Raw genomic sequence first — 25,132 nt, forward strand, 5'->3', positions numbered from 1 at the left:
AATGATCCTCCAAGTACAGCCCAGATGAATGACATGTCATTCTCTAATGCAATTTGCCTCGGCACCCAGGTGAAGGTCAGGAGAGGGCCTCGCAGCACGCACCCGAGATGGTTTCCTTTTCCTTTTTTTTCTCTCTTTCTCATTCTTTCTTTTTTCTCACCTTCTCTCTTTCTCATATCCTGTTCAGAGCCTGTTCACTGTGTTGGGTGGGTGGACTGAGAACATGCTGTTTTACATTATGTTTTGATTTTTATATTCTCTTTCACCCGTGAAATCATAAAAACATTTTGACCTAACAATATTATCCATCATCAGTAAATGTCAAAAAGCAAATGTGGTAAAAAATGCTAAAACATTTGCTCACTATCTCTACATCTCATGATGTCTTTCATGATTTCCCCCTGAAATCTTGTACCAAACCACGCCTCACGTTTCAGTTTCTATCCTATTGTTTTTAAATAGGTGGGAAAATGTTCAATAAGAAGAATAAGTGAAACGTGACTCCTACATGTACATATCAGCTTTGTCAGTGGTGACACCTTTAGAATCCCCAGCATTGAGTGGGAGGTCATACACTCTTTCTCAGAAAAGTTAAAAATAAACATAACGTGAGAACTAAAGACGTTTACCATAGTCTCTTTGAATTGGTTTCAACTCCTGTTTTTCAGTGTTGGATTCAATGTATTGTAGAGGTGTGTGTCACCTTTAGAAACCCCTGCTGGAAAATCTCTACATGATGTTCAAGAACGACGAGATAAAAACAGAAAAGAGCCAAACACTACATAGAATTGAACGTAAAAGCCCCATCTACTTCTCTGTTATAAAGTCAAAACCATACTACATTTTCAGTGAATTGAATGTGGCAAAATTCCACTGAGTCGTTAGATAGCCCCATGGTGTGTGACCTCTCCTCTCAGCTCCAGCTAAGTTCCTCTCTGATTTATCCTCAGTGTAGCATGGCGGAGCGGCTCACAGTGTAGGACAGTGTCAGGCAATCAGTAAAGTTATTGCAGAAATTACACGAGGCTAACAAAGCGTACCCCTGGTACACCAATTACAGGCCCACTGAAGGTCAGGTCTGTGGTAGTGCAGGAGTATAGGAGCTGGGAAGGGAGGGTAGGAAGGGGGTATGAGAGTGGGGGAGGAAGGGGATAGGGACACACAAGGTCAACTCTGAGACACACAAGGGGGAGTCTGGAGGAACCAAGGTTTTGCAAATTGAGAAAAAAACGAACCATTCACAATTCTTGTTTGAATGTAAAGCATTGGAGAGAACAAACCTTGGGGTAGATTGCACTGTATTGATATTAAACAGACTGGAGTATGACAGATGTGGAGGTGTTTCCTACTGTATTACCGGTAGTGTATTCCAGAGTTGCGGTGACTGCCCCGTTGGTGTGCTTGTGTATACAGGTCACACCAATGTTTCTGCTTACCTGCAAATTCTTCCAACACCATTCCTTCCAATGCAGTTTTCTTGTGTGTGTATGTTTGTGTGTGTCTGTGCGTGTGTGCGTGCGTGCGTGCGTGTGTGTGACAGGCACACCAGTGGTGCAGATTACAGTCCTGAGGGATTTAAATAACGTTTTAATGAATCTGCTCACCTGAATTTAATGAGACATGTCCAAGGGCTGTGTGTGTGTGTGTGTGTGTGTGTGTGTGTGTGTGTGTGTGTGTGTGTGTGTGTGTGTGTGTGTGTGTGTGTGTGTGTGTGTGTGTGTGTGTGTGTGTGTGCCTGTGTGTGTGTGCATGTGTGTGTGTGTTTGCATGCGTGTGTGGGTGGCTGGGTGGGTGGCTGGGTGCGTGCGTGGGTGGGTGTGTGTGTGTGTGGGTGTTTTTGCATGCTCACATGTGTGTTCACACATGCACATTATTACTGTATGGGCACTTGGGTGTGTCTGTGTTCATGTGTGCATGCCTGTGACTAATGAAGTTCATTGCTGGACTTCAAATAATTTATCCGCTATCCGCTCTTTTCAGAATTAACATACTATATCTAATGCAATGAGAACACAGTGAAAGAAACAAGATGAACTTGGAACCTTTCCCAATGAAATGCTATTATGTATGAAATGTATTTATATTATCAAAGACTGTCTACCTCTATTATACCAGCTCATATGATCATGCACACTACTTAAGATGAACTACAGTTATTAGAAAGAAAATTAATGTATGGAAATGAATTTCATCTGGCATAAATACCAATACGATTATATAATTACTCAGTGATCAATATGACATTGATTCCACTGCAAACAAGGGATTACAGTTACAGTTAAAGTCGGAAGTTTACATACACAGGTTGGAGTCATTAAAACTTGTTTTTCAACCACTCCACAAATTTCTTGTAAACGAACTATAGTTTTGGCAAGTCGGTTAGGACATCTGCTTTGTGCATGACACAAGTCATTTTTCCAACAATTGCTTACAGACAGATTATTTCACTTATATTTCACTGTATCACAATTCCAGTGGGTCAGAAGTTTACTAAGTTGACTTGCCTTTAAACAGCTTGGAAAATTCCAGAAAATGATGTCATGGCCTTAGACGTTACTGATAGGCTAATTGACATCATTTGAGTCAATTGGAGGTCATCCTGTGGATGTATTTTAAGGCCCTACCTTAAAACTCAGTGCCTCTTTGCTTGACATCATGGGAAAATCAAAAGAAATCAACCAAGACCTCAGAAAAAAAATTGTAGACCTCCACAAGTCTGGGTCATCCTTGGGAGCAATTTCCAAATGCCTGAAGGTACCACCTTCATCTGTACAAACAATAGAACGCAAGTATAAACACCATCGGACCACGCAGCCGTCATACCGCTCAGGAAGGAGACGCATTCTGTCTCCTAGAGATGAACGTACTTTGGTGCGAAAAGTGCAAATCAATCCCAGAACAACAGTAAAGGACCTTGTGAAGATGCTGGAGGAAACAGGTACAAAAATATCTGTATCCACAGTAAAACGAGTCCTATATCGACATAACCTGAAAGGCCGCTCAGCAAGGAAGAAGCCACTGCTCCAAAACTGCCATAAAAAGCCAGACTACGGTTTGCAACTGCACATGGGGACAAAGATCGTACTTTTTGTAGAAATGTCCTCTGGTCTGATTAAGCAAAAATAGAACTGTTTGGCCATAATGACCATCGTTATGTTTGGAGGAAAAAGATGGAGGCTTGCAAGCCGAAGAACTCCATCCCAACCATAAAGCATGGTGGTGTCAGCATCATGTTGTGGGGGTGCTTTGCTATAGGAGGGACTGGTGCACTTCACAAAATAGATGGCATCATGAGGGAGGAAAATGATGTGGGTATATTGAAGCAACATCTCAAGACATCAGTCAGGAAGTTAAAGCTTGGTCGCAAATGGGTCTTCCAAATGCATAATGGCCCCAAGCATACTTCCAAAGTTGTGGCAAAATGGCTTAACCTGTTGGGTCTAGGGGGCAGCATTTGCACGTCTGGATAAAAAAAATGTACCCGATTTAATCTGGTTACTAATCCTACCCAGTAACTAGAATATGCATATACTTATTATATATGGATAGAAAACACTCTAAAGTTTCCAAAACTGTTTGAATGGTGTCTGTGAGTATAACAGAACTCATTTGGCAGGCAAAACCCTGAGACATTTTCTGACAGGAAGTGGATACCTGATGTGTTGTATTGACTTTAAACCTATCCCATTGAAAAACACAGGGGTTTAGGAATATTTTGGCACTTCCTATTGCTTCCACTAGATGTCACCAGCCTTTACAAAGTGTTTTGAGTCTTCTGGAGGGAGATCTGACCGAACAAGAGCCATGGAACGGTGATGTCCCATTAGACACCTGGCGCGCTACTTCATGTTGGGTACCCTCGTTCCAATACGTTATAAAAGACTATGCATTCGTCCACCTTGAATATTATTCATGTTCTGGTTAAAAAAGGCCCTAATGATTTATGCTATACAACGTTTGACATGTTTGAACGAACGGAAATATATTTTTTCCCCTCGTTCATGACGAGAAGTCCGGCTGGCTTACATCATGTGCTAACGAGACGGAGATTTTTGGACATAAATGATGAGCTTTTTTGAACAAAACTACATTCGTTATGGACCTGTGATACCTGGAAGTGACATCTGATGAAGAGAATCAAAGGTAATGGATTATTTACATAGTATTTTCGATTTTAGATCTCCCCAACATGACGTCTAGTCTGTATCGCAACGCTTATTTTTCTGGGCACAGTGCTCAGATTATTGCAAAGTGTGATTTCCCAGTAAGGTTATTTTTAAATCTGGCAAGTTGATTGCGTTCAAAAGATGTAAATCTATAATTCTTTAAATGACAATATAATATTTTACCAATGTTTTCTAATTTTAATTATTTAATTTGTGACGCTGACTTGACTGCCGGTTATTGGAGGGAAACGATTTCCTCAACATCAATGCCATAGTAAAACGCTGTTTTTGTATATAAATATGAACTTGATAGAACTAAAAATGCATGCATTGTCTAACATAATGTCCTAGGAGTGTCATCTGATGGAGATTGTAAAAGGTTAGTGTATCATTTTAGCTGGTTTTATGGTTTTGGTGACCCTGTCTTTGACTTGACAAAACATTACACACAACTCTTGTAAATGTACTGTCCTAACATACTCTAAATTTATGCTTTCGCCGTAAAACCTTTTTGAAATCGTAAAACGTGGTTAGATTAAGGAGATGTTTATCTTTCAAATGGTGTAACATAGTTGTATTTTTGAAAAATTTGAATTTTGACATTTATTTGGATTCAAATTTGCCGCTCTTGAAATGCACCTGCTGTTGATGGAGTGCACCACGGGTGGCACGCTAGCGTCCCACCTAGCCCCAAGAGGTTAAGGACAACAAAGTCAAGGTAGTGGAGTGGCCATCACAAAGCCCTGACCTCAATCCCATAGAAAATTTGTGGGCAGAACTGAAAAAGCGTGTGCGATCAAGGAGGCCTACATACCTGACTCAGTTACACCAGCTCTGTCAGGAGGAATGGGCCAAAATTCAACCAATTTATTGTGGGAAGATTGTGGAAGGCTACCCGAAATGTTTGACCCAAGGTCATAGGGGGATAGGGGGCAGTGTTTTCACATTCAAATGTAAAACATGCCCAAATTAAACTGCCTCCTACTCAGATTCTGAAGGTAGGATATGCATATTATTAGTAGATTTGGATAGAAAACAATCTGAAGTTTCTAAAACTGTTTGAATGATGTCTGTGAGTATAACAGAACTCATATGGCAGGCAAAAACCTTAGAAAAATCCAACCTGGAAGTGGGAAATCTGAGAATTGTAGTTCTTCTTTTGAATCCCTATCGAAACTCCAGTGTCTAAGGGGTCATGTTGCACTTCCTAAGGCTTCCACTGGCTGTCAACAGCCTTCAGAAAGTTTTTTCATCCTTCTCCTGTTACTGGGCAGAATATAGGAGCTCAGTCAATCAGTGGCCTGTCTGAGGACAAGGCACTTGGTGATGCGCGAGCCCATGAGCGCGCCGTTCCTTCTTTTTCTTCTGGACTGAATACGCTATTGTCTGGTTGGAAAATTATCGCATTTTTACGTAAAAAATACCCTAAAGATTGATTGTAAACATCGTTTGACATGTTTCTACAAACGGTAATGGAACTTTTGAGCTTTTCGTCTATTTATTTGCACCCCCGTCTCGTGCCTTTGGAATAGTGTTCTAGACGCACCAACAAAACGGAGGTATTTGGACATAAATTATGGACTTCATCGAACAAATGAACATTTCTTGTGGAAGTGGGAATCCTGCGAGTGCATTCCGCCGAAGATCAGCAAAGGTAAGAAAAGATTTATAACACTATTTTAGAGTTTTGTTGACACCGTGACTTCGTGGCTAACTGTATAGCTTGCATTGATGGTTGAGCTATGTACTCAGAATATTGAACAATGTGCTTTCTCCGTAAAGTTATTTTGAAATCTGACACAGCGGTTGCATTAAAAAGTAGTATATCTATAATTCTTTAAATAATTGTTATATAATTTGTCAACGTTTATGATGAGTATTTCTGTAATATGTGTGGTCATTGTGCTCATTCACCGGAAGTTTTGGAGGCTAAACATTTTCTGAACATCACGCGCCAATGTAAAATGCCGTTTTTGGATATAAATATGAACTTGATCGAACAAAACATACATGTATTGTGTAACATGATGTCCTATGAGTGTCATCTGATGAAGATCGTCAAAGGTTAGTGCTTAATTTTAGCTGTATTTCAGGTTTTTGTGACGCCTCTCCTTGCTAGGAAAATGGCTATGTGGCTTTTCTTGTTTAGGTGGTGTCCTAACATAATGTAATGTTTTGCTTTCGCTGTAAAGCCTTTTTGAAATCGGACAATGTGGTTGCATTAACGAGAAGTGTATCTTTAAAATGGTGTAAAATAGTCGTATGTTTGAGAAAATGAAATTATTCGATTTTTTGTTGTTTTGAATTTCGATCATTTTGTCAAATGATCCCGTTAACGGGATCCTATCTCGAAGGGGTCAACAGGTTAAACAATTTAAAGGCAATGCTACCAAATACTAATTGAGTGCATGTAAACTTCTGACCCACTGGGAATGTGATGAAAGAAATAAAGCTGAAATAAATCATTCTCTCTACTATTATTCTGACATTTCACATTCTTAAGTGGTGATCCTAACTAACCTAAAACAGGGAATATTTACGAGGATTAAATGTCAAGAATTGTGAAAAACGGAGTTTAAATGTATTTGGCTAGTGTTTGTAAACTTCCGACTTCAACTGTACATGTATATATAGTATATGTCAATCTAGCAAACCACACAACTTTCTAAACAGTGTTTTAGGTTAATTTCTAGCTTGTTAGAATGTGTAAACGGTACTGTGAAATGGTTACTTGCAGTGTCGTCTTTTGTTTAGACATGTAGCTAGCTAGCTAAACAATAAACCATAATCCCAACTCATAACGTTACTACCCTGCATGAATCTACAAGTACCTAAAGCTAACCAACTAGCTAGGTTCAATGTTAGCTAGTTAGCTAACATTAGGCTATAACTAGCAATGCAAATGGCTCTGAGATATGAATAACATTACTACACAGATCATACACGTAGCGTTAGCTAGCGAGCCAGCCAGTATGCTGGTATCTCATTGTATTCTGTGTGTTCCCTGCTTACCTTTTCCTTCTATGGGTCTGTATCTCTCTTCTTCTGAATGTACAGCCATGGGGTCAGACAAGGTCAAAGTAATCAAGTCCCTACATAGTCAAGGTCTTCAGAATGGTAGATCTGTGATTGCCACTCATGGGCTAAATGACATAGCCCTGTAAAGGACTACCATTATCATTATTATCTCCATGGGCCGGCACATCATTCCTCCTTAAAAGAAAGAAAGGGAGAGAGAGAGAAGGATGGGGGCTACGCGTACCCAAGGAGACTGTCCAAGGGAGACGCTCGCCAACAAAATGAGTGTTCCTGATTTAATGTCATATCCTTTCTTAGGGTCAAAGGTCATTTGTATAGCTTCAATACACGCCATCATTGTTTGTGTTAGTGTGTTTGCCCTACCTTCTATGTTTCCAGTTTCCTCGTCTAGCAAGTATGAATGACCAAACACACACACAGAATAGATCATTAAGCATGCACACACACTGTACAGTAGATAAGCCCTCCCCTCCAGCCAGCCAAACACAATGGTCTGTTTCCTGCTTTTGTTTTGTTTGTTCTCCTTCATTTGTGTTGGTATTTATCACACTAAAGGATGCAAAACCTCCGCCTTGTCTAGAATAACCAGAGTCATTTACAATCATTTACATTAACAAAAACTGAATTTTACCATTACAATAAACCCAGACAATGCCATGTTTCCTTTATCGCTCATTTCTCCTCAGCAGATGAACAGTGGTACATAGGAAACCATTGTTCTGTGTCAAACCATGCACCGACACAATTAGCTACCCTCCACTTACTGTATTAGATAATGAGAAGATGCTGATAAGCTCCTCAATACAATATGCTTCCCATTGGCTAATCCACATCATTCCCCATTGTGTGGATCACAATGAAGCTGTATTACTGCTCATTCACCACCGCATTCAAGCTCTACACTGATTTACACACGTACAATAGACACACAAGACACATAGAAACACAAACACACACACACACAGTCACACACATACACTTACCGTAGATCACTCTCCAATATTGGAGAACGTGGCAATTCCAATCCAATCCAGTCATGAATACAGATTGTATCTGTGTAGTGTTTCTTTCGGCATGGGTAGGTTCCTCAAGCTCCTCATTGAAGCTTGGCACAAAGTGACGTTTTGCCATTTGGAAGAGATGCCCACAGATGCAGAGGCAACCAATGGACACATGAGGGTGAGGAGTTCAGAGTCCAATAAGGATGTGATTGTGGGACAGATTATGACATTGGTCTGGGTGATTATTTAACTGTGATGGTTGATTACAAGTAATTAGAGCACACACTAACACACAACACACACACACACACACACAGCCACACACACACACACACACACACACACACACACACACACACACACACACACACACACACACACACACACACACACACACACACACACACACACACACACACTGACATCCAAATATGCACACCTCCTCACACACACCGTGGACAATGGACACTTTGTTCCTCAATGTCTGATACGACCGGCCATAGAATGTTTTATGGATTACCATCCCATTTCAACCATGATCCCCATAAAGAAAATACATCTCCTACTTTGCTCATCCCCTTCACTCTACATCCAGACAGTATGTTATTGAATTCTCCTGGCGTTTAGGCCCGTAATGAGAAGCAGAAAAGCACCTTTATATTGAAGCTATGTGCCCTACCTCTCTCCATTTCTACGACTTGCTTTAATAAATTACTGTCCAATAAGAACTTTTATGATCTTGGCATATGTTTCCTTTTATAGGTGAAAATAATTGCGTTCCCGGATCACCATGTCCATTCTGAACATGAGAATGAGACTAGCAGAGCCCACAAAATGAGATAGTTTCACAGTGCCTGCACAAGTCCTTCTCATTTGGGTCATTACACCTCCCCCTCCCCCCTTCTTCTCAGTTTCCTGGCATACCTCCAAAACCCCCCATTGCCACGTTCACCCTCACTCAAGCCTACAAAGGTCTGTACTGGCATGCCAACATGCACACATAAACCCCCATGCACAAGCACACAAACACACAGAAGCACGGACACACACATGCATGCACGGACACACACACATACACCACCCTACCCACACTCTGGCTGTTGGGTTGCCATTGAAGTGTGACAGAAGGCACTTGGCAGGTGACACGCACACTCGATGTTATCAGGTCAGGGCCAGAGATTCAGCCACCAGAGTGATGAGAGACTGTCACTCGCACATTGTTTATCTACGCTGCAGGGTGCAGGGGGAGAGAGGGGGAACGAGAGAAAGAAAGAGAAAGGCTTCTACTCTGCCATATATCACTCTATGGGTGAAGGGGAGGAGGGAGAAAGAGAGAGAGGGAGAGAGAGAGATATCTTTCTCACAGTGAAATTAGAAATAACCTAGAAACCTCAATGTCATTCTTTGAAAATTAGAACGCTAATGATTTAACTTAAATGATTTACCTTAAATATCATATTGAAAACCCAGATCTTGTGATACTGGTTGCTGCTAAACTTCCATCTCCACTTAGTTGTGAGCAGAGCAGAGAGAAGGACTCATTGAAAGCATCACTCAACAGAGACGCTCTTCAATCATTTGGAGAAATGTCTGCCGGAGCGGAACGGCAAATTGATGTGGCTTTGTTATCGGGTTTGCCGATTGATTACACCTAGGGGTATAATGAAATAACTAATTGAATGTGTCCTCTCATAAGCGATTTATTTAAACTTACAAACACACCCAATCACCACCCCCTCCTCCCTCTTCTCAGCTGTGAGTGGTTTTTAATGAATGAAGACACTGATAACCTTCACACAACCATTAGCAAGAAGGGAGGGGGGGGGGGGGGTGCTGGGGGAGGAGCAATCTTATTGATTAGCTTCAAAATACTATGTTCGAACATCCCCATCCGTCTCCGGCTGATGACATGCTGTATAGTGACAAAAGCAACAAACATGAGTAGCAGTGGCTTGATAGCTTGGGTGGGGAATGATGCTTGCAACGGCAAGGTTGTGGGTTTGATTCTCACTGGGGCCACATACTGTACACTAAGGATGAGAGCTTCACTGAAATGTGACCCAGTATCAATAGTGCCTGACTATTGATACAATCAAACACAATTTGAGAGAGAGATAGAGATAGATAGAGAGAGAGAACCCATTGATTTGGTTATGAGGTCCCCAGTGCCCCTGGCCTCTCTGGTCCCTGGAGAAGGAGCATTCAGTCAAATGAAATTATATTGGTCACTTACACATATTTAGCAGATGTTATCGCGGGTGTAGCAAAATCCTCCTAGCTCCAACAGTGCAGTAATAACAATACAAAACAATACACACAAATCCCCCAAATTAAAAGAAAGGATTAAGAAATATAGAAATATTAGAACGAGCAACGCTTGTGTCCGTAATATAAATGTAAACGATGGGATGTATAGACATTATGGACAGTATATTGATTGAAAGGGTGTGTACAGCAGAAGTTAAATAGGATAGGCATTGAATACAATATATACATATGAAGTGGGTAAAACAGTATGTAAACATTGTTAAAGTGACCAATGTTCAGTGACAATGTACATAGGGCAGCAGTCTCTAAATGCAGGGTTGAGTACCGGGTGGTAGCCGGCTAGTAATGGTGACTAAAGTTCAGGGCAGGGTACTGGTGGCCTGGAGATGCAGGCCACCAGTTTTTTTCCTTTGTTTTTTTTATTCACCTGTACTGTCTCCACCTTCGATGGTACCGGGGTGAACAGGCTGTGGCTCGGGTGGCTGAGGTCCTTGATGATCTTCTTGGCCTTCCTGTGGCACTGGGTGCTGTCGATGCATGGCAGGCAGTGTGCCCCCAGTGATGTGTTGGGTTGACCGCACCACCCTCTGGAGAGCCTTGCTATTGCGGACGGTGTAATTGCGGTACCAGGCGGTGATACAGCCCGACAATGGTCCATCTGTAGAAGTTTGTGAGGGTCTTAAGGGCCAACCCACATTTTTTCAGCCTCCTGAGGTTGAAGAGGTGCTGTTGCACCTGCTTCACCACACTGTCTGTGTGGATGGACCATTTCAGTTTTTCTGTGATGTGCATGCCGTGGAACTTGAACATTTTCAACCTCTCCACTGCAATCCAGTTGATGTTGATGGGGGCATGCTCCATCTCCTGAAGTCCACGATCAGCTCCTTAGTTTTGTTCACCTTGAGGGAGAGGTTATTTTCCTGGCACCACTCCGCAAGCGCCCTCACCTCCTCCCTGTAGGCTGTCTCATTGTGTTGGTGATCTACCACTGTTGTACCGTCTGCAAACTTGATGAATGAGTTGGAGATATGCGTGTCCACACAGTCATGGGTGAACAGGGAGTACAGAAGGGGCTGAGCATGCACCCTTGTGGAGCCCCCGTGTTGAGGATCAGTGTAGCAGAGGTGTTGTTTGCCTACCTTCACCAACTGGGGGCGGCCTGTCAGGAAGACCAGGCCTCAGGTGTACAGGGCGGGGTTCAGACCCAGGGCCCTGAGCTTAGTGATGAGCTTGGAGGGCACTATGTTGTTGAAGGCTGAGCTGTAGTCGATGAACAGCATTCTTACATAGGTATTGCTCTTGTTCAGATGGGATAGGGCAGTATGCAGTGAGATGGTGATTGCATCATCCATGGATCTTTCTTGGCGGTATGCACATTGTAGTGGGTCTAGGGTGTGATCCTAAACTAGCCTCTCAAAGCATTTCATGATGACAGAAGTGGTTGCTTTGGGGCGATAGTAATTTAGATCCGTTACCTACGCTTTCTTGGGTACAGGAACAATGGTAGACATCTTGAAGCAAGTGGGGACAACAGACTGGAATAGGGAGAGATTGAATATGTCTATAAATACTACAGCAAGCTGCTCAGCGCATGCTCTGAGGCCAAGGCTAGAGATACCATCTGGGCCGACAGCCTTGCGAGGGTTAACACGCTTAAATGTCTTACTCATGTCGGCCACGGAGAATTGGGCTGCGTTCATCCACCGCTCAGCCCCCGCTCAGCCCAGTCAAAACTGTTCGCTGCTCTGGCACCCCAATGGTGGAACAAGCTCCCTCACGACGCCAGGACAGCGGAGTCAATCACCACCTTCCGGAGACACATGAAACCCCACCTCTTTAAGGAATACCTGGGATAGGATTAAGTAATCCTTCTAACCCTCCCCCCCTACCCTCCCCCCCAAAAAGATATAGATGTATATCCAGTGGATATCCAGTGGTTGTTCCACTGGATATCATAAGGTGAATGCACCACCGGATATCATAAGGTGAATGCACCAATTTGTAAGTCGCTCTGGATAAGAGCGTCTGCTAAATGACGTAAATGTAAATGTAAATGTAGAATGAGAGGTCAGAGTCCACGTGAGTGGCGGTTGCCCGCGGTGATGACACTGTGTTTTCCTTGAAGCGGGCAAAGAAGGTTTTTAGCTTGTCCAGGAGCAAGGCAACGGTGTCCGCGATGTGGCTGGTTTTCCCTTAATAATCAGTGATTGTCTGGAGTCCCTGCCACATACGTCTTGTGTCTGAGCCGTTGAATTGCAACCACTTTGTCTCTGTTCTGATGTTTTGCCTGTTTGATTGCCTTTCAAGAGGGCATAGCTGGACTGTTTGTACTCATCCATGTTCCCAGTTGCCTTGTCATGGTTAAATGCAGTGGTTAGCACTTTCAGTTTTGCGCGAATGCTGCCATCTATCCACGTTGTTTTGGTTTGGATAGGTTCTAAGTGGGAACAACATCCCCTATGCACTTCCTGATAAACTCAGTGGGTCACTGAGTCAGTGTATACGTCAATGTTATTCTTTCAGGCAACCTGGAACGTGATCAAGACAATCTTGAAGCATAGATTCCAATTGGTCAGACCAACATTGAACAGTCTAGACCAAGGGTACTTCCTGTTTAAGTTTCTGCCTATAGGAAGAGAGGAGCAGAATGGAGGTGTGATCTGATTTGCCAAAGGGAGGGCGCAGGATGGCCTTGTAGCCTTCTCGGAAGGGGGAGTAGCAATGATCCCACATTTTTGAGGAGCGAATAGTGTAAGTGATTTGTTGATAAAACTCCAGTAGCGTTTTCTTCAGATTTGCTTTATTTAAGTCCGCAGCTACAATAAATGCGGCCTCAGGATAGGCAGATTCCAGTTTGAACAAAGTCCAGTGTAGTTCGCTGTCGCAGTGTCTGCTTGAGGAGGAATATACACGGCCGGGACGATGACCGAAGAGAATTCTCTCGGGAAGTAATGCAGTTGGGATTTGATAGTGAGGTATTCCAGATCGGGGTAGCAAAATGACTTGAGTTCCTGTACGTTACCACAATCACACTATGAGTAGTTAATCATGAAACATACACCACCTTTCATTTTCCCAGAGAGTTCTTTCTTCTTGTCCATGTTATGTACTGAGAACCCAGCTGGCTGTATGGATGGAGAAAGTATATACAGAGAGAGCCATGATTCCGTGAAACAGAGTATGTTACAGTCCCTGATCTCTTTCTGGAAGGAGATCCTCGCCCTGAGCTTGTCCACTTTATTACTCAGGGACTGAACATTAGTCCAGAATGGAGTGTTGAGGGTCCTCTCAGGTTCCTGGTGACAGAGCATTAGCCCAGCGTGGAGGGTTGAGGGTCCTTTCAGGTCCCTGGTGAATGATAATTAGCCCAGAGTGGAGGGTTGGGGGTCCTTTCAGGTCCCTGGTGAAGGAGCATTTGTCCAGAGTGGAGGTTTGAGGGTCCTCTCAGGTCCCTAGTGAAGGAGCATTAGTCCAGAGTGGAGGGTTGAGGGTACTATCAGGTCCCTGGGGAAGGAGCATTAGTCCAGAGTGGAGGGCTGAGGGTACTATCACGTCCCTGGGGAAGGAGCATTAGCCCAGAGTGGAGGGTTGAGGGCCCCATTTGGCTATTTATGTATCAAATCCCATCCTGCCTGGTTGAGTGGCTCGCTTGAATGGAGGATGGCCTGAAAGAGCCTGACGTCCATGTTTATCTAGTCCTGATGGGCCGTCAGTATGGCACCGACTCACACACACACATGCACACATTCACGTACGCACTCAGTGGTACATACAGTACATATGCAGACACGCTGACGCAGATATAAACACACTCTGAAAGACACACGTACACACACACGCACTCCATCTACTGACGCTACTGCAAGGACAGGAGCACAGTACACTGAGGAAAAATATTATAGAAGTCACACTACACACACACACAGTCTGGCATATGTATAGACCATCATTAACTAGACCTGCACAAAAATATGACACACACTATGACACAGACAGCAGTTGTCTTGTTACAACGATTATTTATTAAATTTAAAATATCTTTAGCACAGGTTAAAAATTAGACACTTCCATCTACCATGAGCGCCATGGGATTCAGATTCTAACATGGTGGAAAATAAACACTCTTAGAAAACAAAAACATTCTCATCCAACCAACCTTCCTCTTTTCTCATCCTCTGAGAACGTTTCAGTCGCTAGGGCCGAGGCAAATTTGAATTTTTGATAATCATTGCTTGTTTCTCAATATACCCACGCATTGCAAAGACCATACTGGAAACACAGGACTCGTCCAGTCCAAGCTTTAAATGACTAATTCTCCTTGCAAGTAATTAGTAACTAATTAATTACACACTCAATTTATAAGTGAAGTGAATCAACATTACAAAGTTGTTCTCTACCAAGCTTCTTCTGAGCTTTGTTGTAGTATTATTTTGTGTTGTCGTGTTAGAAACATATGTGTACCTTTTAAAAAGCGGCCCACTCTTTGAAGCTGGTGAATTTTCTTTTTGGTTAAATAAATCAAATAAGCAGCTCAATCTGGCTCTCAGATCCTGCCGACTCAACTAGTAGCTTTCAAGCGAAACCGTTTGGCCATGGCATTTAATTGGCTGAATTAGCGACTAAGGATATGTAATAATTCATTTTAGAGTATGTATATGAACGTGCAATGGAGTTGAAATAATCTATGATAAGTATGAGTCAGAGCTTTTCTCCACCCCTCCCCTCGCTCTCCGATCATACCCCGACCTAGACAATCCACTAACCTACGGGAGGTTCATGGCCTATATTGCCTCAACCCTATCTTAACGAACATAATAACAAGTAACAAGTAACATGAGCAGAGCACTGTTAATAATGGCAGGCTATCGCATTTTAAGTATCAGTAAGAAAACATTAACAGCAAAGACATATATCCCCCAGTTTTTGAAGTTGTTTAACAAACTGTATCCATTTTTATAGTTTATTTTTTATTTCATTTTCTTGTTAGATTTTTTCTTCTTCTTCAGTACATGCCAAATGAGAATCTTGGATTACAAAAGTACCTGAACGAATTGCTAGTATATCAGCATGCATAGCTGTTTGGTATTTACATTCTATTTACAGACATGGGCTACAAGGAGGAGGGATTCTACAGCACATCATCTTTCATGTGTTTCATTTACATCTCTAGAATGGTGAAGAGAAAGCAGCTTGATACGGACATATTGCAGAGTACACAAGACATGCACATAAAAGAGAATGTTCTGTCTCTCTCTCAAGTCAGTGCTATCGCATTGTGTAACACTGTGTCTTTCTCGCTCTCTGTCTCTCTCTCGCTCCATCTCTGTCTCTGTCTGTGTTGTGCACCAAACTCTGAGCACAGAGTGATTGGAAAGGTTAATTTACGGTGTTAACCATGCCGTGAAGGGAAAAGCAAATAGCACAGAGTTGGGAGAACATGCACAGCACTGGTGAAGGACATTAAGCTGAGTCTCGCACGCACCCTCCCTCCCTCCCTGTCTCCCTCCCTCCCTCTATCTCTCAGGCGACAAACATTTGGGCCCCCTGTTGTGTACAAAGACGCGGTGGGCCATCACCATCCATCACGGAAGACATATTGACAAGGCCTTCACCAGTGATCAGGCTTTAAGCGGACCATGCCGCAGCAGCCTCACCTCCCTAACATGAGGCTACGCTACTCCACGGGTAATGTGGCTAACATGAGGCTACGCTACTCCACGGCTAACGTGGCTAACATGAGGCTACGCTACTCCACGGCTAACGTGGCTAAAATTAGGCTACGCTACTCCACGGCTAACGTGGCTAACATGAGGCTACACTACTCCACGGCTAACGTGGCTAACATGTCCATCTCCACAAAACAGCCACAGAACAACATGAAATCCACCGGACCATAGGAAGCCTTGACAGGGTAGAAGGAAAGGAAGACTATTGAGTTCTTTAGATACAGCATCATGGGAGTGGACATTTATATAGCCATACATAGACAAATATATATTTTAACATCATTACGTGTAACGTCATATAGGTGTTGTTTGATTGTTGTATTCTGTGGGTTCATGCTGTACATGGAAGACGTGGATAAACACATACATCCTCCCCCAGAGTTTTCAGGTTTGGGGGTTGCAATGCCAACCCTCTTGCGGCTATTGCAGTAGTCATTAAATATATTGCTCAGTTAGTGAGAATAACACTAGCATATAATTATATGTATCTCTAGTCTACTGAAGGTTCTTTGTCTATGGGCGCCTCATTTACAAGCCAGGCCCTAATATAGGCAATCAGCAGCGCTATCCTCTCACTGGGGGTCCTTAAACAGTTGATTTCACAGCAGCGCCTTTGATAAACGAGGGAGGTGGCCTGCCCAGCATGTTAATGGGCCATCCCATAAAGCTTATCTCTGACTGGGGTCACCCAGGCCAAGTAGCAGGGGGCAGATTGCCACGGCAATAAGACTCCGGCAAGCATCGCCGAGGCTTTGACGACCCCTTTGACGATTCCACCACAGCCAACACCACAGCCCACCCCCTTGGACAATCAAAACCTCACCATGGAAGCCCTCATGGGGAATAAGGAAGACGTTTACTACAGTGAAATTGAAATGAGGGGGAAGAGCAAATTAACTTGGGCGGGCGAGAGGAGGTGGGGCTTATTGAAACAGGCTTTAAACCAGCTTTACACCAGGAGCTGTAAATGTTTAATTGTCCTCTAATGGCAATACTTTTAAAACAGATTGGGTAAAAAATCATCACTGCTTGACCTCGAGATTAGGAGGGACATAACCACAGCAAAATATTACCCCTAAAACTAAATAGAGGCCAATCTAAAAGAAAAATGTTTTATTGTGAATATTGGTGTATTGAACTTCATAGTATGTAGCCAATTGGTAATAAAGATTTTATCACAATTATTTATTTGTGGGAATTTAATGATACATGTTGATTGAGTTGGGGGGCACTCTGTTTTAGGAAACCCTGTGAAAGCGTATGGTTGTCCCGCCATGTTGCTCTAACTCTCTGTATGCTGGGGGGCATGAAAAGGGGTAGGGGTGAAGAGGATGGTTTTTGGGAGAATGTTCTGGACCCTGACAAGGTTTCACTGCTTTAATACAGAGGGATTACACCCATCTCTCAGTGGGGGACACCCTATGCCAACCCCCCTTCCCCCCACCAAAGTTCCCCCAAAACTCCCCCTCTCTGCACCCTAATCCACTTGCCCCCAATGAGTCCTATATGACTCAGAAAGGGCCAGGCACAGGTGGCTGTGACGGTGGAGGGGTGACTCAATCCCTTCTGTGACCACTCTACGCACCTGACCCTGAGTCAGATGGGCATCACGACTCACAGTGACGTAGAATGGGCAGAGCTCCTTATTCCACCTCATTGAGCTGATCTGGGTGCAGCCATTTGAGTGGTAGAATGGTATCCTCTGCAATCAGTGCAGTTCAGGCCTGAGAATTGAAGATGGAATAAAGATTTGTGTGTCTTGGTTTTCTTTTTCCTTCTCCCTCTGTCTCTCTGTTTCTCTGTTTATCTTTGTCTCTCTCTATCTCACTCTATGTTTCTCTCTGGCTCTCTCTGTTTCTCTCTGTTTCTCTCGGTCTCTCTGTTTGTCTCTGTCTCTGTCTCTCTCTCAATTATTCTGGCTCGGCTGCAGGTGCCTAAATCAAGCTGTCAGAAAGCAGACTGCACGACTAAACGGCGCAGCCTGAAATGCCACCTGTCCATTGTCTCTGGGCGATTTATTATTCCACAATTTATTTATTTCTCGAGCGGGAACTCAGGTTTTCTAGAAGTTCCCTCCCCTATAACAACCTCAGCCAGGTTTGGGCTTTTATGCATTTACCAACAACCTTTTTATGTTTTATTTTCTTATTTATGAAGTTTATTTGGAAGGGACAATACACAACAAAAACATAAGTCTCAAAGCACTGAGAAAACATGTGTCAGACCAGATTTAGCTAATAGCTAAATATGACACCTCACATGACATATCCGTGTCACCCTAGCTGAACCTTACTGGGAAATCAGGAACAACATTCTCCTTGTAAGCCAATCAGATTTTAATTTTTATTTAACCTTTATTTAACTAGGCAAGATGCTGAGGATTCAGCATTGTTATGGTTATGGTGTTACACAGGGGTCAGTCCCTTGGCAATTACATCACGTCAGGACCATTTGGCTAATCCGATTCTATCCAGACCCCCAAATCTTCTTGGGTGCCGATCCCAGCTCGGTGAGGGGTCAAGGGGGTTGATGTGAGGCTAGTGGGCCCCCTTGAGCCCAATCCAATCGGTTGGTCAGGCTGGGCTTTGGGAGCTTTATCACCATATTAAACCCTCTGTTCATTATCTCAGTAGCCTAAGCCAGGCTCCACCACTCTGTTCTGATGACATTACAGCAGTATGGTAGTCTCATTGTCCCTGCCACTGTGGTACAGCATTATGAGGTTGATTTGACCTGGGACAGCCATGGAGGCAGATGGGGGTCTGGCTTAAAAGAGGGGAAGGTCTATACAGTAATCCTGTGACCTCACTGCCAATACCTTGTCCGGCCTCAGGCCAAAGGTCAGTCTCAGGTCTCAGGTCAAGCCTAATCATCACAGAGCCAACCCAAAAATGACACACAGATACAGACATGCGTTGGAACGTGAGCATGTGTGTGTGTGTCATGTCCAGTCACAACACTGGAAGGTCTCTCTACAGTCCCCCTATGTGACCGTCTGCTCTAACACACCACTACACACCACTACGCCCCTAGAGTCCACAGAATCACAGGAGGCACCGGCTTCACTATTACATCACTGCCATTAGCTAAATGACCAGTCACATTGTCTCTCTTATAAGCTGTTTTCCTCTTCTCTGTCCTTCCCCACTGTTTGCTCTGCCACACCGCCCCTATGTGCACTTGCTCCAATGGGACAGGAGCCTACCCTACACACACATTAGCCAGCTAGCCATCACACTAATGAACTGTATAACCAGAGAGGCATGTACTTATTAACCAGGCATGAGAAGGAGCTAGGTGATAAAACAAATACAGGCCAGCTAAGTTGTTAAGCTACGAGGCCAAAGCAAATAAGGTACAGAGTCTTTATCCTAACAGACACAACACTGGAATGGTCTAGTGGTTTGTTTGTGGATGTGACTTGACACATGCATAAGCCATGGTAGTCACTGCAGAACACTGGCTAGAGGATACATAGGCTTCTAATGAAAGTGGATATGGCTCCCTCCCTCTATCTTTCTCATTCTCCCCCTCTCCACTGACAGTGGTAATTGACTTTCTCTCTCCTCTTGTCTCTTGTTTGTGTGGCCGTGCGAAGGACTGACAAATGACCCACCAAGCAGCCTGATGGCCCTATATTACCCACTCCCCTATTTGCTTAATCCAAAAACAAGATTCTGGGTCCGTTTCACCTCTCTCTCTCTCTCTCTCTCCAGGGAGATTGATGGAGTGCTTCACCTCAATAGCTTGCCTCCGTCTGGGATAGGGGGAGAAAGGGAGAAGAGAGGAAAGAGCAGAAAAAGAGGAGAAAAGGAGAGGTGAAGCGAAGAGAGGAAAGAAAATGGGAAAGGTGATAGAGAGAAGGAGGAGGGAGAGGAAAGAGAGGAGGAAGGGGATTGAGACAGAGAAGACATATGAAATAAGGAATGAGCAGTGAGAAGAGAGGAGAGAGAAAATAAAGTAAGAGGGGGAGGGGTGAGCCTGATTAAATGCAGGGTCTGTGTATGTATTGGAGTGGAGGAGAGAAATAAATAAAGGAAGAGGTAAGGGGTGCCCAATAAGGGGTAAATCTGAATCAGGACAGCACTCTATCCCCCCCTCCGTCCATCCTCCCAAATATCCCTCATGTTAATATACCCCCAGCGTGGCACTCTGGGTAACATAACTTTGACCTGTGAATACGCTAACAACTTATTTTTTGCACACTGAAGAATCCATTATTTTGCAGATCTGTTTACATACAGTCCGATTGTTTAGATTAGTCTGAGTGTGTGTACGGGTGTGTGTGTGAGTGTGTGTGTGTGTGTGTGTGTGTAAGTGTTTGTGTATAAGAGCATGTGTGCATGCGTGTGACTGTGTGAGCGTCTACAAAAACCTGTGAATAACACTGAGGCTTCTGGGAAATGTTGTGGTCAGGGTCATACTCTGATAAAACGGCATGTGTGCAGTCTGCTAGTTTATCTCAGTGAAAAACACACTAACCGTGTTCTTCAAACAGGCGAGGGGGGATCACAACTGTCTCTGTCACTTATACCTTCTTTAACTCCTCAGAAAAATGGTTTTGCTTCATATTGGCGAAATCAGAAAGCTTCAAACTCGGGAGGACATCAACAGTAGCTCAACGTGATGTCTCCTGCCGTGTGTGTGACTGACATCTTCATCCTTTAATATGTTTCTGCCTAACAGATCTGCATTAACTTATCACCACAGAGCCAGGTAGCAGCGCCGCTCCCATCCTCCTTTTGATGTTGTGTTTGTGTACGCGCTGACCGCAAGGACGGGCGCTAATACACACATCAAACGCCTTTTACTACTACTGCTTCCCCACCAGGCAGGCAGGCAGGCAGGCAGGCGCACGCACACACACACACACACACACACACACACACACACACACACACACACACACACACACACACACACACACACACACACACACACACACACACACACACACACACACACACACACAGACGGGGGAGAAGGGAAGAAGATGGTTTACCAAATTGAACTGGTTTCTATCTCTACTCTACTTTCCTAATGGGGCCAACTCTTCCTTAACTGTCCCTGGTCACAGTCTATGTCCATCCCTCTCCGTCTCTGATGTCTTCCCATTGTTTAATCCACTGTTAAATATTGTTTTGGGTTTGGTAATACTTTACACTGGAGAGCCACTGTACATGATTCACTTGCATTGATTGGTCTGTGTATAATTTTATGAAACATACAATATAAGCCAATGTAAACCCAAATAGTTGCTTCATTATGATGTCTCTGCCATACCATCAACACCCCTGGCATCAGACCTGTCATCACCGAAGCCCATGAATCCTCATCAATCCTCATCAGTCCCTATGTTAAAGCCATGATTCATCAGTCAGTGAGCACTGCTATTGTTAGATGATGACAGCAGAGCAGATCAGAGCAGAGTCAGGTTGTGTGGAGGCCCCCTCCATAGAGGGGCTGAAGCACGTGGAGCCCAGCCCAGGGAGAGTGCAGCTGCACTGGGGAAGGATAAAGGAATCGCTGGGGTGGAAGGGCAACAGGTATTTAACGGCTAGCCTGAACATCTGGTTAAGCTTAGAGCTATTGTTCATTAACACAGAGTCAACGCCAGATAGGACGTGAGGTCAAAGGGCTGTGGGGAAGTGGCACTAGCTGGGGTGGAGGGGTCAGTGAACTCTGTGGCTGAAGGGTAGGAGAGAAGTTGTGGAGATGACCTGAGAGAAGAGCAGATTTTGTCTGGTCAGATCTAGCTGAGAGAATGTTGGGTTTTGTCTGAAATGCTGCCCTTCATTCCTAAATGTGGGAACCATTTAACTTCAACATTGTCACATTGTTTCCTTGTTGTCTCCTCTCTGTCACTCTACATCTCTGCTGTTCTCTCTCCTCTCTGTCAATCTACATTTCTGCCATTCTCTCTCCTCTCTGTCGATCTACATCTCTGCCTTTATCTCTCATTTCCTCTGCACTCCTCTTTTCCTGTATTCCTCTCCTCCCTTGTTCATCATGCTGCTAGGCCCTGGCAGTGCTCTTGACTCATTGAGATGTGTAAATCCCTTTGACATAGGATGAATAGACAGTTCCTGGCAGGGCGCCCCACGCCACTTTGTGCACTGCCACTTAATTGGAGCGCCCCAGTTTGCCCTCCCTCCCTCCCCTTGCCCCCTACACCCTCCACACCCCCTGCTCTCTCACTCTGGCCAGGTTCTTTCTGACATCAAAGGGGGGGGTTATGCATCCCATCAAAGTGCTTAAAACCCATTCAGCTCGGTGGTTTTGCTTAGGAGGTCCTTTTTAAAAGGAACAGTATTTCCATCACATTATATTTTCTGTCATTAAGGAAACTTAGAGTATGTACCCTGAAAACATAGGATAGAGTGCTTCCATCGGATTAGAGAGAGTGTCTCTTCCTCTGTCTGAATCAACGGCCACCAGCCTGTCTACGGTAGGTATTATGATCACAATGCATATTTTCATCAACATGTCAACATGTACTACTTACAGCTGAGGGTTCTATACATACAGAATATACATACATACACCACTGTATTCCACTTGTCTCCCTTTGAGAGTGTTTATGTATGTGTGGGTGGGTGTATGTGCGTGTGTATGTGTATGTGTTTGTTTGTTTTTAACCGTCACGATGAGCGTCCATCCGTAACGTTTATAAACAGATCAACTGGCGCTCGCCTCACGAGTCTCTGGGATGGGCGAGAGGAGGAGCAGAGAGGATTGTGGGAGCAGGCGAGGGGCTGTTTAGGTATCAGGTTTGTCCTGGAAGCACATCGATAGGTAGAGGATGCAAGAGGATGAAGATGCTTTCAGGTTATCTTGCGTGCGTTGCGTTCCATGCACAGTATCCTCTCTTGCACCACCAGCTGTAGTTTGTCTGGTTGTTGTTATGTCTTCAGTAGACCGTTTGAGATAGGTCAAAAGTCAATATGGTTTCTGCAACCTTGAAATCATACTGTGATGTTCCGTTCTCCTTGTTGGTCATACAGAGAAGCACCTGGGTAAACCATGCCAGGTGATGTGGGAGAGAGAGATAGAGACACCTGCCTTAGCTGAGGACATGTGTTGCCCTATGAGAGATCCATGAGAGAGGCCACAGTACAGAGCCCAGAGGGGCCATTGGTACAAGCTATTCAAAAGGGATGAGGAAACAACAAAGAAACAAACAAAATACAAGATTGGCCCCCCACGGATCTCAGGTTGACACATGACATAGATGCAGCGGGGCCCCTGCTGAGGATACTATAGTATGTTTACTCTCTAAGACTTTATTCTGGGTTATACCTTCATAATATAGTCAACGCTATATGACTCAGTCACAGGCCCATTGTCTTTATAGACAGAAATGTTTCCCTAATATGTCTGCAGGTATTCAAATAATACAATGAGCTATTACTTGCATTTCTATGCATTTAGTCAAATATACAGGTCAACAAAATGCCCTACTTGGTATACAGTAAGTTAATACTGCCTGGTAAAGATAGGAATCTAGGATTAAAATGGTGTAATTGTTGTACTATCCACAATTATGAGTTTTGTGATCTACAAGCATACTGAGGAATACAGTAAAGTCAGATCCATGCTATAGTACATCACTCATGTCCATTGGAAAGGAAGACTGGTTCATTATGCAAATAGTATACATTATAGTAGTCTTACAGTCCAACTAACTCCAACATGATACAGGAAGTAAGTTCTCTAAAACGAGGAACATATTGTCAATGGTAGTTACAATGACCTCTGATAGGGAAGATAGAGTAAGGGATTTCAGAGGGAGGAGGTGGGTTGCTTGTGTATTTTATCCTAAATCAGGACCACTGGATTTGGACGAGTCTTCTTAGTGGAGGATCCCACTTGGGGGGAAAAGGATTTAGATGAACTACTTACAGTAACATGCATCAAAGTTTGATTCCCCCCCATACAAAGGAAATGGTTTCTCCCGTAATATTCTTCTGATGTTGTCAATCATCTTGATTCATCATTTGAGTCAGTGTTTTGTTTGTTTTTGTTTTCTTACAAAAAAGCTGGAGGTAAAATAGCGGAGAGGGAAGTGGGAGTAGGAAGAGGCTCTGAAGCATTTCTCTACAAGGTTTTTAGGGGGTCTTTTCTTCTTCTCCAGTGAAGTCATCTTTAAATGTTGTTGTGCTTTGTGAGGTTCCTCATGCCATTGGTCAGTCACTCTTAAGTCATCAGCGTTCAGTCGCCAGGTTATCTGCAGACATGGAGAGAAAACAATAGAGAGAGATGGAGAAGGAAAGAGAGAGAGAGAGAGAGAGAGAGAGAGAGAGAGAGAGAGAGAGAGAGAGAGGGAGAAGGAAAGAGAGAGAGAGAGAGAGAGAGAGAGAGAGAGAGAGACAGTAGAGGTCATTAAATGTGTATGAGTCAGACCACCCATTTGTGTGTGTGTGTGTGTGTGTCCCCCCCCCCCCCCCCCCCCCCCCCACACACACACACACACAAACAGACACACACCATGACTGTTAGTGAAAGAGCGAGAGGCCCGCATCGAAGGGACCCCACCATAACCTCCACAGACACTGGGCCCACCATGTCACAGCCATGACACAGGCTGACTCACTGTTATTTGGGACGGTGGTGCCCTTCCTGGTGCCTGTGTAAAAACAAAGGGCCGGTGACCACCCTGTGAGTGTGTACGGTCTGACTGCATCGACACTGAGATTCTGAGCGACAGCGGTGGCTGCATGGGGGGTGACTCCTTCATCAGCTTCAATTAAGGCCAGAGAGACAGAGATGGCTACAGAGGCCGCTCACTAACAGCACGGATGAGTCTAACCTCTGGATTAAACACAACCCCTCAGTCAAAGATCACTCTCTGGGTTTGAGTCTTTAGAATAATATTCATGAAGTTTATAGTTTTATGAGATGTTCATCTCTAGAATGCATCCTACAGTATCTA

At 43.9% G+C, this 25,132-nt stretch overlaps 1 protein-coding gene across 1 annotated transcript in view; it reads right to left on the reverse strand.

Moving 5' to 3' along the window:
- Window positions 1-14,473: 14,473 nt before the first annotated feature.
- The window catches only part of mafa (MAF bZIP transcription factor a), a 126,707-nt gene continuing 116,048 nt past the window's right edge, over window positions 14,474-25,132 (reverse strand). Inside the window, exon 3 of the mRNA XM_014175861.3 lies at window positions 14,474-24,427. The gene's annotated coding sequence lies outside the window, so the exon portion shown is untranslated. The remainder of the gene's footprint in view (window positions 24,428-25,132) is intronic.

Source organism: Salmo salar, chromosome 26 (genome assembly GCF_965601325.2).
Source record: "Salmo salar chromosome 26, fSalSal1, whole genome shotgun sequence".
Taxonomy (NCBI): Eukaryota; Metazoa; Chordata; class Actinopteri; order Salmoniformes; family Salmonidae; genus Salmo; species Salmo salar.